Source organism: Mobula hypostoma, chromosome 2 (assembly GCF_963921235.1).
Source record: "Mobula hypostoma chromosome 2, sMobHyp1.1, whole genome shotgun sequence".
Classification (NCBI taxonomy): domain Eukaryota; kingdom Metazoa; phylum Chordata; class Chondrichthyes; order Myliobatiformes; family Myliobatidae; genus Mobula; species Mobula hypostoma.
The window spans coordinates 76,995,994-77,009,280 of record NC_086098.1 but is presented as its reverse complement, the minus strand read 5'-3'; the positions used below and the strand labels follow the sequence as shown (position 1 = coordinate 77,009,280).

The 13,287-nt window shown below is 40.7% G+C and overlaps 1 protein-coding gene across 5 annotated transcripts in view; it reads right to left on the bottom strand.

The window, feature by feature from the left end:
• LOC134341158 (CUB and sushi domain-containing protein 1-like) overlaps positions 1–13,287 on the bottom strand; it is a 2,430,601-nt gene that overhangs the window by 571,726 nt on the left and 1,845,588 nt on the right. The gene's annotated exons all lie outside the window — the stretch shown is intronic.

Genomic DNA, 13,287 nt, shown 5'->3' with positions numbered 1-13,287 from the left:
CATAATCAAGGACCCCACCCACCACACATACTCTCTATTATGCCCCCTCTTATCGGGCAGAAGATACAAAACCTTGATAGAATGTACCACCGGACACAAGGACAGCTTCTTCTGCGCTATTATAAGACTATTGAATGGGCCCCGGTACAATAAAATGGGCTTCTGACTTCACAATCCACTTTGTATGAACTTGCAACTTATTGTCCAAGTTCAATTTTATTGTCATTCAGCCATACACATGTATACAGCTAAACCAAACATCATTCCTCTGGGGCCAAGGTGTAAAACACATTACACAAAGGCACGCACAGAACATATTGTCTGCCTTTCTCTGTAACTGTAACAATTTATTCTACATTCTGTTATTTCTTTTCCCTTGTACCGACTCGATGCACTGATGTGGTAAAATGATCTGTATGGATGGCACGTAAACAAAGTTTTTCACTGTAACTTGGTATATGTGACAATAATAAATGAATTAATAGACCAATTTGCATTGTCTGGCATATAGGGACAAATCAGCGTGCCAGAACATGTTCAAGGGACTGATGACTGACAGACATGGCTGGTTTTAAAAAACAGTTATCGAAAGTTGGAGAGCTTGAAATTCAACATAAACACTCTAATCTGATGAGGCAAGATGTAGGGATGCTTGCTTTAAGGAGACATATGCTAGATTAGTATTTTCCTTCACAGGACTGAAGGAGACCTTCAGGCAAAGGTTTCCCTATAGTTAGTGGCCAGAACTGACAAACCCAATGTAACAGGAAATGCAAAGATTGATGTATCAGTTCGTCCTATCATTTCCCTGTGGGTCAAGGAATTTTAATGTATTGTCAAAGCCCTGCATTTTGACCTGCTGGCAAGTTAAGAACTGCTGATACTGACTAACTGACTGGTTGAAGTGGAACACGTACTGCTGGTGCAAGTCTGTGGAAGAAAAATCCTCAACGTTTATCCATTACAGAAATTCAAAAGGAATTAAATGTAAATTCAGTTTTCACCTTCGCAAAATAATTGATGTTACTTGATTTTTTATAGCTAGATATAATATTCTGATGACTTTGGGAGGAATGTAAATATCTGCTTATTGTTTAGAAAGCCCAGTTTTGGGGTAACATCTCTGAGAGTTTCTGAGAGCGGCACAATTTGCGTAATGCTATCACAGTGCCAACAACCCAGGTTCAATTACCAATGCTGTCTCTAAGGAGTTTGCATATTCTCTCTGTGACCGCGTGGGTTTCCTCCTGGTGCTCTGGTTTCCTCCCACATTCCAAAGACATAAGAGTTAGTAGGTTAATTGGTCACATGGGCATAATTGGGCAATGCGGCTTGTTGACTGGAAGTGTCTGTTACCATGCTGTATCTTTAAATAAATTAATAAATATAAAAAAAACAGAACAACACAAGCAGCAACGCAACAATGAAACAAGAAAAAATCTGCAAAGTCCTACCCCTTTCCCACCCTTCCACCCACCCCCTCTCACTTACAAACAGGCCACACCTCCAGTCCTCGGCGTTGGACACTCAAACATCATGCCTTCAAACTCCACTCTCTGACCTGGGCTCTCAAAAAATATTAAGGTGTGCCACGGTAGTGTAGCAATTAGTGCAAAACTATTACAGCTCAGGGCATCAGAGTTTGAAATTCAATTCCAGTGTCCACTGTAAGAAAGTTTGTACATTATTCCTGTAAGGGCATGGATTTGTTTTGGATCCTTCTGTTTCCTCCCACTGTCCAAAGCCATATCAATTAGAAGGATAATATGTCAGTCTACTGTAAATTGTCCTGTGATTAGGTTAGTGTTAAATAGGTGGGTTGCTGGCCAGCACTGCTTATTGGGCCTCAAAAGGCCCAATAACACTGTATTTTTAAATAACTTCTTTATAAGAATTTTTTTTATATTTTAATATTGACAACATAGATGTTTCCATTTATTTCACTGAAATGATTTGGAGGAATGCATTTGTTACACTTCAAGTGAATTTTATTGAGTATCAAAGTATTTGCTGTTATTTAATCATTCTTGCTTAAGCTCTGGTTTCTTGCCCTGTGTTCCAATTAGACAGTTGCATCACTGTCCATCGCCTTCTGTCCTCTCCTATCAGGTTCCTGCTTCTCCAGCTCTCTATTTCTATCACAGCTCTTTACTTCATCACTCTCCCCCTCCCAGTTTCAACTATCACCTTGTGTTACTCTGACTCCTCATCTTTTGTTTTCCTCCAGTGCTGCTGAAGGGTCTCAGCCCAAAGTGTCGACTGTACTCTTTTCTGTAGATGCTGCCTGGCCTACTGAGCTTCTCTCCAGCATTTTGTGTCTGTTGCGTGCATCACTGTCTGGCATGGGGCGGCCACTGTGCAGAATCAGGAAAAGCTGCGCAGGGTTGTAAACTCACCCACTTCGTCACAGGTACGACCCTGCCCAGCATGAGGACATCCTCAAAATGCAGTGCCATCATCTGGGCCCCCATCACCCAGCACATGCCCCTTTCTCATTGTTATCATCAAGGAGGAGGTACAGGAGCCTGAAGACACACACTCAATGATTCAGGAACTGCTTCTTTACCTCTGCCATCAGATTTCTGAACACATAATGAACCCATATGCTTTCTTTTTGCACTTCTTACTTAATTTAATTCTTTAAAAATATATGTTCTTATTATAACTTGCAGTTCTTCCTCATTATTGCAAATGTACTGCTGCTGCAAAACAACAACTTCCTGACATATGTCAATGATATGAAACCTGATTCTGACCCAATCGCACTGATCTTGAGTCTGACTTGTGGTCGTTCACAATGTGAGTGCAGTGAAAGAGATGAGTTAAATATTAGGTTTATTTATCACTTGTACAGTGTGTTGAAACATTGAAACATACATGGCTTGCATCAGAGGATGTGCTTGGGGACAGCCCGCCAGAGCCGTCACACTTCACATAGCATGGCCACAAATTAATGACCTTAACCTGGATGTTTTTAGAATGTAGGAGAAAACTGGAGCACATGGAGGAAACACACATGGTCACCAGGAGAATGTGCAAACTCCTTATACTTTCTGCCCATTACACTGCTGGCGTTTAGGACATCTTTGATGGTGTTCAGGGCTTCCTTCATCATGCCAGGAACTTCCTGTCAGTTTTCAGTACTGTCGTTCGTGCAAATCCCAGATTCAGACTCAGGAATACTGTTACACTCAGATGTAGAAGAATTGCTGTTTCCACAACCATTTTGTTTTACCAGTCAGAGTTGCTGGCCCTAAGCTGAACCCCTGAACCTGGTGGATGGGTGGAACCACTTTCAGTTTGGCCTGTTGATCTGTCTGGCGTGGGTGACCTTACCAAGAGCCAAAGCATAAAGCCCTGACCCCAGCCAACAGACCCAATGACAAGATTGTGGTCCTCTTGGAGGAAACTGCTTCCACAGCAGCTGAATTGAACCTGGCTCACTGTTACTGCAGGAGCTTATGCTAGCTACTACACTACTGTATCACCCCAATGAACCTCTGCAGTCCAGCAATACTCAGTGTGCTGCTGAACTTGAAGACACGTCACTTCCATAGTGCCTAGTAATTTAATCCCATGAACCACCTAAACTAAGTTTGGGGCAAATATCTTGAAAAATTTCACCTTTTTAAAAAGAGCAGTAGATAGGGCAAATTGTTCCTGAAGACCAATCATGCATTTTACAATACAACTAATAGAGAGATTAATGAATAAAAAGTTGCAAGTGTCAAAATACATCAGGTATTTTTTTTTATTTAGAGATACAGCCCCATGAGCCACACCCCTCAATTACACCCAAGTGCCCAATTAACAGACTGACCTGAGCAACACACACAAAATGCTGGAGGAACTCAGCAGGTTAGGCAGCATCTGTGGAAATGAATAAACCTGCTAACCTGTATGTCTGTGGGATGGGGGAGCAAAATGGAGCACCCAGAGTAAATCAAACAGTTGTGGCAAGAACGCACAAACTCCTTACAGAATGCAGCAGGAGTTGAACCCAGGTAGCTAGTACTGTACACAAACGGCTATGCTACTGCGCTGCCCAAAATGTAAAGGCTGAATAAAAGAATTCCTAAACTACTAACAAGGAGATAAATATATTCAGAACATAACTCAGTAGCCACTTTATTAGAAACACCTGTACATCATTAGTGCAAATATCTAATCAGTTAATCATGTGGCAGAAACTCAATTCACAAAAGCATGCAGACATGGGCATGAGTTCAGTTGTTATTCAGACCAAACATCAGAATGGGAAAGAAATGTGATCTAAGTGATCTTGACCATGGAATGATTCTTGGTACCAGATGGTGTGATTTGAGTATCTTAGAAACTGCTGATCTCCTGGGATTTTCACAATGATTTCTAGAGTTTACAGAGTACGGCGTAAAAATATCATCCAGTGAACAGCAGTACTGTGAGTGAAAACACCCTGTGAATGAGAGAGGTCAGAGGAGAATGGCCAGCCTAGGTCAAATTGACAGGAAGGCAACAGTACCTCAAAAAACCACGCATTACAACAGTGGTGTGCGGAAGAGCATCTCTGAATACAGAACACGTTGAACCTTGAAGCTGATGAGCTACAGCAGTAGAAGACTACACAGAAACACTCAGTGGCCACTTTATTAGATCCAGGAAGCCACTGAGTGTATATCCATAGAAGATACAAATTTTGAACTTATTGTAACACGTAAAGTAATATTGGTTGGGGCATTATTTATAGCAAACAAGCCTCTTTATTACAGTTGTAATGTTGCACATTTAAGGGAGAGAATCAAGATTAAAAAGCTACCAGCAGAAATACTCGGACAAATTCTGCCTTGAAAATGTTTATTTTAACAAAACAATTCTGCTGGGTGCTATTATACAGGAACTGAATTTCTGCACAGACTGACATATAAGTTTAAATCGGACATTTAGGAGAGAATCACCTCACACTCAAACATACCCCATAACTTTTATGACGCTTCCCATAAATCGCTTCTTTATTTTGTGAGTAATACACTTTACAGTGTGTAATTTCCTTTTGGTTTACTGGCCAGCAAGGGGTTCTAAAAATGCTGTTCATTTTCCCTGTTAATGCATCACCAGTGTTTAATTGCTTCCCTTAAGTGTGAACATCAGACTCAAGAAATAACACTTTCAATTTGGATTCAATTTAAAGAAAATTGCAAAATTGGGCACACCTTTCCTTTGCTTTATTTGCTCATTTGACGGTTGTATCACAACCTGCTTTCGGTGTCTCCAATGTACATGGGAGAGCATTCTGACTGGTTGCATCACCACCTGGTATGGAGACTCCAATGCACAGGATCACAAGAGGTTGCAGTGGATCATAGACTCAGCCAGCTGCATCATGGACACATCCCTCCCCACCACCAAGGACATGTTCAAGAGGTGGTGCTTGAAGAAGGCAGCATCCATCACTAAGGACCCTGATTACCTAGGACATGCTCTCTTTTCATTACAAGCATCAAGGAGGAGGAACAGGAGCCCAAAGACATACACTCAGTAATTCAGAAACAGCTTCCTCTCCTCCATGTTCAGATTTCTAAACAGTCCGTGTCCCATGAACACTACCTTGTAATTTCTCTTTTGCAATATTTGTTTATTTTGGACCCTATAGTAACCTTTATGCCTTACACTGTACTCTACAACTAAAGAGCAAATTTTGTGACATATATCAGTGATAATAGGCCTGATCCTGAAACAACTCACCCTGAAAAGTTCACTTTGTCTCGGATTGCTAGCTTTTCAGATGGAATTCAAGGCAGGGTTGGAATTCCTATAAGACCACTTCTGGTGTTTTAAGTTCTATCCGTTAAAAAGCCCCTGACAAAGTCCTATGAATAGTATGGGGCTCAGAACTGGACACACAGTTCCCATTGGAAGAAAATGAGTGCTTTAAAATTGATAAATTGGTAATACAGTTTATTTTTGTCATGTGTACTGAGGTACATTTAAAAGCTCGTCTGGCTTACTGCTGATACTGATGAATTCATTACAACAGTTCATTGAGGTAGTAAAAGATAAAACAATAACAAAGTGCAAAATGAAGTGTTGCAGTGCAGTGCAGGCAGACAATAAGGTGCAAGGTCATAATGAAGTAGATTGCAAGGTCAATATTCCAATTTATACCTCAAGGGAACCATTTAATACTGTTATAATAGCAGGACAGAAGGGGTCCTCAAACTTGGTAGTGTGTGTTTTCAAACTTGGTGGTGCATGCTTTTAAACTTGGTAGTGCGTTCCTTCTGCCCAATGGAAGAGGGGAGAAGAAAGAATGTTCGGGATGGATGGGATCTTTGCTTACACTGCCGACTTTACCAAATCACCAAGAAGTGTAGGGGGAGTCCATGGATGGAGGGCTGGTTTGCATGATGTGCTGAACTGTATGCATAAGTTACTTGCAGGGCAGTTGTGATACCAAACTGTGATGCACCCAAACAGGATACTTTCCGTGGTGCATTTATAAAAATTTGTAATAATCAAAGAGGATGAAACAAATTTCTTTAGCCTCCTGATGAATTGATGAATTCTCTTGGCTATAACAACAATCTGGTTGGACCAGAACAGAGTATTAGTGGTGGTGTTCACGCCGAGGAATGTGAAGCTCTCAAATTCCTCACTCAGGTGATGAGAGTGTGTCATGAGCTGCCAGAGGAAATAGAGGATGTAGATTTCAGAATTTAAGAGAAATTTGGATAAATACATGGATGAGAGCAGTATGGAGGGCTATGCTTCAGCTGCAGGTTGATTGGACTAGATAGAATGACACTTGATATTGACTAGATGGGCTGAAAGAATGATTCTGAGCTGTAGTGTTCTATGACTTTACGTGCACAGACTGGACTCACTCTCCCTCTTGCTTGCTGCTGCCGGAAGAAGGTGCAGGAGCCTTCCTCACAGTGCAAGGGTAGATCAATGCGGCTCCTGGCAGTGGGCCTGTTTTGAGTGCACTCCGCAGTTCGTGTTACATATGCTTCTGGTTTCTCTTTTTTTGCGCTATTTGATCAGGGTGCTTTAGCGCCAACTGGCTCTGTGGCCTGCAGTCAATGAATGACACAGCGCTAAACTGAACACTCTTAGACTGTTTCAAGGACTCTGTGGTTTGATATTTAATATTCTGCGTGTTACTCGCTCGCTTTTTTGCCATTTGCATGATTTGTTCTTTTTCTTTGACCGTTGAGTGTTCAACTTTTTCTTTGAATGGGTTCCATGATGTTTCCTTGTTTCGTGGCTGCCTGTGGGAAGACAAATCTCAGGGTTGTATTCTGTATACATACTTTGATAATAAATGTACATTCAGTCTTTGAATCTTTGAACCTGTTGCTCGCTTTCCCATTGTGGCAAGCTTAAAGTTTTTTGAGCTTGAAGAAGCAGTACAGATTAACTGGTTCACCAAGAGATTCCACAAGGAATTTCTACAATGGAGTTAAAAACAGCCAAAAACTCTAAATGAAGAATTCATATCTACACTGGCCCGGATAATACTCTCCAGGTGATCTAACTGCCTTAGGTATTTCACCTTTATATTTCTAAGCTTTCAACCAATCCTGAAGAGATGCTTGTGATTAAGTAAGCTCAACAGAAAGATAGTACACCTACAAACAACAATCAAGAAAGCATAGTGGGGTGTTAATTATTGAGATTTAGATAAAACTGCAAAGAGTTGCATTTGATATAGTACTTTTTTGTCTGACACCTGGTTCAAAATGAAATGAAACTGCTGGATGCCATGAGCAGCTGAATTTTTCTGCAGAATTAGTGTGGATATTGCAATTACCTAGAGACAAATCCCTTTCCACCATAGTGAACTATTGGAAATGCAGCTGGCGCTTGGCGATTGACTCAAATGATTTATTCAGAGACAGCAAGGATGGTGCAGGAAGTTGAATTGGCAACTTGAATGGAGGCTATTGATTCTAATAATTTGTCGCAGCAAACCAGCAGCAAACACAGACTACAAATGAGGCTGAGAAATTGGGATGTAAAAAGCACATTGAGCAGAAAACTTTAGCTGTTTTTCAACATGTGTTTGCTTCATCATTCATTCTACCATTAATTGCTCCCTTTCCTTCAATTAAAATAAAAACAGAGGAGTAAACACTACTCAGTACTTTTTTGTAGGAAGAGCCTACAAAAAATGGTGGAACGCCCAGTTCATCACAGGCAAAGTCCTCTGCACCCTTCAGCACATTTACAAACAGTGCTGTCACAGGAATGCAGCATCCGTCATCAAGGATCTCACCAACCAGGCCATCTCTTCTTACTGCTGCCATCTACAGACATGAAGGACGTACAGTGCCTTCAGTCTCATACCACCAGGTTCAGCGTCATTTATTAGGCTGCAACCATCAAGCTCCTGAACAAGAGTGGATAATTCCATTCACCCCAACACTGCACTAATTCCACAACATATGGCGTTACTTTCAAGAACTCTACAACAATTTTCTCAATATTATTTATTAATTAATGTATTATTTATTCAAAGTTCCAAGTTCAAAGTAAACGTTATTATCAAAATACATGTATGTCACTATATACAACCCTGAGATTCATTTTCTTGTGGGTATACTCAGCAATTCTATAAAATAGTAACTATAACAGGATCAATGAAAAATCAACCAGAGTGCAGAAGACAACAAACTGTGCAAATGCTATTATAAATAAATAGCAATAAATAACATGAGATAATGAGAGAAAGAGTCCTTGAAAGTGAGATCATTGGTAGTGGGGACATTTCAATGATGGGGCAAGTGAAGATGAATGTGGTTATCACTATCTCCTTTTATTCAAGAGCCTGATGGTTGAGGGGTAGCAACTGTTCTTGAACCCGATAGGGTGAGTCCTGAGGCTCTACAAACAGCCAGAAGAGACTAGGACCTGGGCGGTGGGGATCTCTGATGACGGTTGCTGCTTTCCTATGACAAGGTTTCATGAAGATGAGCTCAATGGCTGGAAAGCCTTTATCTATGATGTACTGGTCTATATCCACTACTTTTTGTAGGATTTTCGATTCAAAGCCATTGGTGTTTCCATACTGGGCTGTAATGTCACCAGTCAATATACTCTCTTCTACGAATCTATAGAAGTTTGTCAAAGTTTTAGACATCATGCCAAATCTTCGCAAACTCGTAAGGAAGTAAAGGCAGTGCTGTGCTTTCTCTGCAATTGCACTTATGTGCCTGGTCCAGGACAGGTCCTCAGAAATCGTAACATACAGTAATTTAAAGTTGTTAACCCTCTCCACCTCTGACCCTCCGATGAGGACAGCCTCATAGACCTCTGGTTTCCTTTTCTTGAAGTCTATAATCAGTTCCTTGGTCTTTCTGACATTGAGTGAAAGTTTGTTGTTATGACACCATTAGGCAGATTTTCAATCTCCCTCCTACAAGCTGATTCATCACAATCTTTCACTTGGCCCATGACAGAAAAGTCATCAGCAATATGGCATAAGAGCTGTCATAGGTGTAAAGTGAGTGGAGTGTGGGACTAAGCACACAGCCCTGTGGTGCACCTGTGTCGATGGACTTCATGGAGGAGATTTTGTTGCCAATCTGAACTAACAAGTGAGGAAATCAAAGATCCAATTGCACGAGGACATATTGAGGCCAGGATCTTGGAGTTGACTGATTAGTTTTGAGGGGATGATGGGACAGAATGCTGAGCTGTAGTTAATACAGAGCTTCCTGGTGTTTGCAACTTTGCTGTCCAGGTGTTCCAGAATTGAGTGAAGAACCAATGAGCTGGCGTCTGCCGTGGACCTGTTGCTCCAATAGGTAAATCGGACCGGATCCAAGTCACCTCTTAGGCAGGAGCTGATATGTTTCATCACCAACCTCTTAAAACACTTCATCACTGTGGATGCAAGTGCAACTGGGCGATAGCCATTCAGGCAGGTCACCACGCTCTTCTTGGGCACTGGTATCCATGATGCTTTCGATGGATTCCCCTTGTGAAGGCAGCCCACACGTCAGCTTCAGAGACTGAGATCACAGGATCATGGGGGGGGGGAGCGGGCTGAGTTCATGATGGTACCTCCATGTTCTGATGGTCAAAATGAGCACAAGCGGCATTGAACACATCTGGAAATGAAGCCCTGTTGTCTCCCATGTTGCTTGAATTAACTTTATATGAGGTGATAGCATTTTAGTCCTGCCACAACTGTCGAGCATTCTTCATTAATTCAAGTTTGGTCCCACTTTGCCCATGAGATGGCTTTCCGCAGATTGCATCTGCACCTCTTGTAGCTTTCTTGGTCTCCACACTTGAATGCCCCTGATCTGATCTCATCTCATGGTTTATTATTATTCTCAGGATTTTTTTTTGTATAAGCAGTTTATTTTCATTTGCACGTCGGTTGTTTGCAGTCTGTGTGTGCAGCTTTTCATTAATTATTTTGTATTTATTTGTTCTATTGTGAATGTTCACAAGAAAATGAATCTCAAGGTAGTATATGATTACATATACTTACTTAGAACTTTAAACTTTCATCTGGTATTGAGCAATTGAGAGATGAGCTCAAAACTCTTGCAGATGCAAAAGGTGCTGGAAAGTTAAACCACTCATTGGAAAAGGGATCTTCAAGAATTGCCACTCGAGGACAATTCCAAATAGGTCATAGTTTAAAGGCAAAAGGTGTAATACTTAAGAGAAACATGAAAAGAAACTTCTTCACTTATTGGGAGCTCTGAGTGTAAAACAAGCTGCCAGTGGAGGTTGTGGAAGTGGGTTCAACTGCAATATTTAAAAGAAGTAAAAGAAGTTTGGATAAATACATGTATGAGAGGAGAATGGAGGGTTATTGTCTAAGTGTGGGTCATTGGGACTCGGCAGAATAATAGTTCAGAATGGACTAGGTGACCCAAAAGGCCTGTTTTCTGTGCTGTAGTGCTCTGACATTCTAAATGATGATACCTAACATTAGGAGTGATATACTTGATCAGAGTATTTCAAAGATATTAGGTGAAACAATCCAATATTAAATAAATGAGTTAATGGACTAGAACATATTCACAATGTGGAAACAAACACCCATATATTGAGGAGCCAATGCCATCTTGACACTAGAGTTTGAATCTCTAGTCTTCAACTTGAGGACCTGAATTATAGTAAAAGGTGAAACAAGTTAGGATTTTATTTTCCGGAGCTCAGGAAAATGAGGGGATATTTAATAGAGCTACACAAAATTATGAGGGGTATAGTGAGTGTTAATGCAGGCAGGCTTTTTCCCTCAGATTGGGTGAGACTAGAATTAGAGATTGTAGGTTCAGGGTGAAAGGTGAAATATTTAAGGGGAATCTAAAGGGAACCTTCTTTATTCACAGGGTGGTAAGTGTGGAACAAGCTGCCAGCAGAAGTGATGTATGCAGGGTCAATTGTAACATTTAAGGAAGGTTTGGATAGGTTCTTGAATCAGAGGGGTATGGAGTCTATGGTCTGAATGCAAACACATTGGACTAGGCAGTAGACCAGGTCGGCATAGAATAGAAAGGCTAAAGGGTCTGTTTCTGTGCTAGAGTGCCGTATAACAATGTTTTTTTTTTCATTTAGTGAGAGTTTATTTCAAAATTTTTTTTAAAACTTGTGATTCTCATTCTCACTCCTAACTCAAGCAATTCTGGGCAAATGAAACATCAGTCCTCAGTAGGAAAAACAAATAAGCACTTCTTAACAGTCACAGAACTCATGGTTTACCACAATGTAGGGACCTCTCCTATCTGCTTCTTTGACCTGCAGTACTTGCAGCAGACAGTTAAAGCCACTGAAAAACATCACAAAGTCTTACAAATCCACTCAGAGAACAAGCAAAAACCAATCTTCTTAACTGTTCCACAGTAATCTGCAAATTACAATGAAAGAACATGCACAGCAAAGAAATATTTACAGTGGAAGATGCCATGGGAATATCATGGAAACAGAGTTAAATACCAGAACTATGTATCAGTTACAATTCAGAATCAGATTTACTCACTGCCATAGGTTGTGAAAACTGTTGTTTGTTTTGCAACAGTAGTAAACTACAATACATAAAAGCTACAGAGAAATTCACAAACAAAGGTGGTGATGAATCAGCATACAGGAAGGAGATTGAAAATCTGATCGAGTGGTGCCAAAACAATAACCTCTTACTCAATGTCAGCAAGACCAAAGAGCTGATTATTGACTTCAGGAGGAAGAAACCAGAGGTCCATGAGCCAGTCCTCATCAGGGTCCAGAGATGGTGATTGTCAGCAACTTTAAATTCCTCGGTGTTATCATTTCAGCAGATCTCTTTTGGTCTCGGCACTTAGGTGCAATTATGAAGAAAGCACAACAGAGCCACTACTTCCTTAGAGGTTTGCGAAGATTCAGCATGACACTTAAAACTTTTAACAGACTTCTATAAACTGTGGTGGAGAGTATATTGATTGGTTGCATCACAGCCTGGTACGGAAATATCATTACCATTGAATAGAAAATCTGACAAATGTGGCGGCTATAGCCCAGTTCATCACAGGTAAAGCCCTCCCCACCATTGAGCACATCTACAAGGAGGACTGTTGTAAGAAAGCAGCATCCATCATCAAGGACCCCACCACCCTGGCCATGCCCTCTTCTTGCTACTGCCATCAGAAAGAAGGGACAGAAACCTTAGCACCCAGAGCAACAGGTCTGGAAACCATTCAACCATCAGGTTTTTGGATCAGTAAGGATAACTTCACTCAACTTCATTTCCCTCATCAGTGAACTGTTCCCACAATCTATGGACTTACTTTCAAGGACTCTTCATCTCATGTTCTTGATATTTATTGCTTATATATTTATTTAATTATTTATATATATTTTTTGTTATTGTACAGATCGTTGTCTTTTGCACATTGTTTGTTTGTCCGTCTCATTGGGTGTAGTCTATCACAGATTCTGTTATGTTTCTTGGATTTACTGTGTATGCCGGCAAGAAAATGAATCTCGGTTGCAGATGGTGACGTATAGATGGTATTTTTACATATAGATAGTGACATATAGGTTGTAGATGGTACTTTTATCATAAATTTACTTTCAACTTGAACTTTGAACTTTTGAACTTTGAGATAGATGATGAGAAACAGGCAGGAAGAAAGAGACAGACAGACAAGAAGTTATATATATATAGACAAATATGACTAATATAAGGGGGCATATTTTTAAGGTGATCGGAGGAAAGTATGGGTCGGATGTCTGAACTAAGTTATTTTTTTATACAGAGAGTGGTGGATATGTGAATCGCCCAGCAAGCGGTGGTGGTAGAGGCAGATGCAT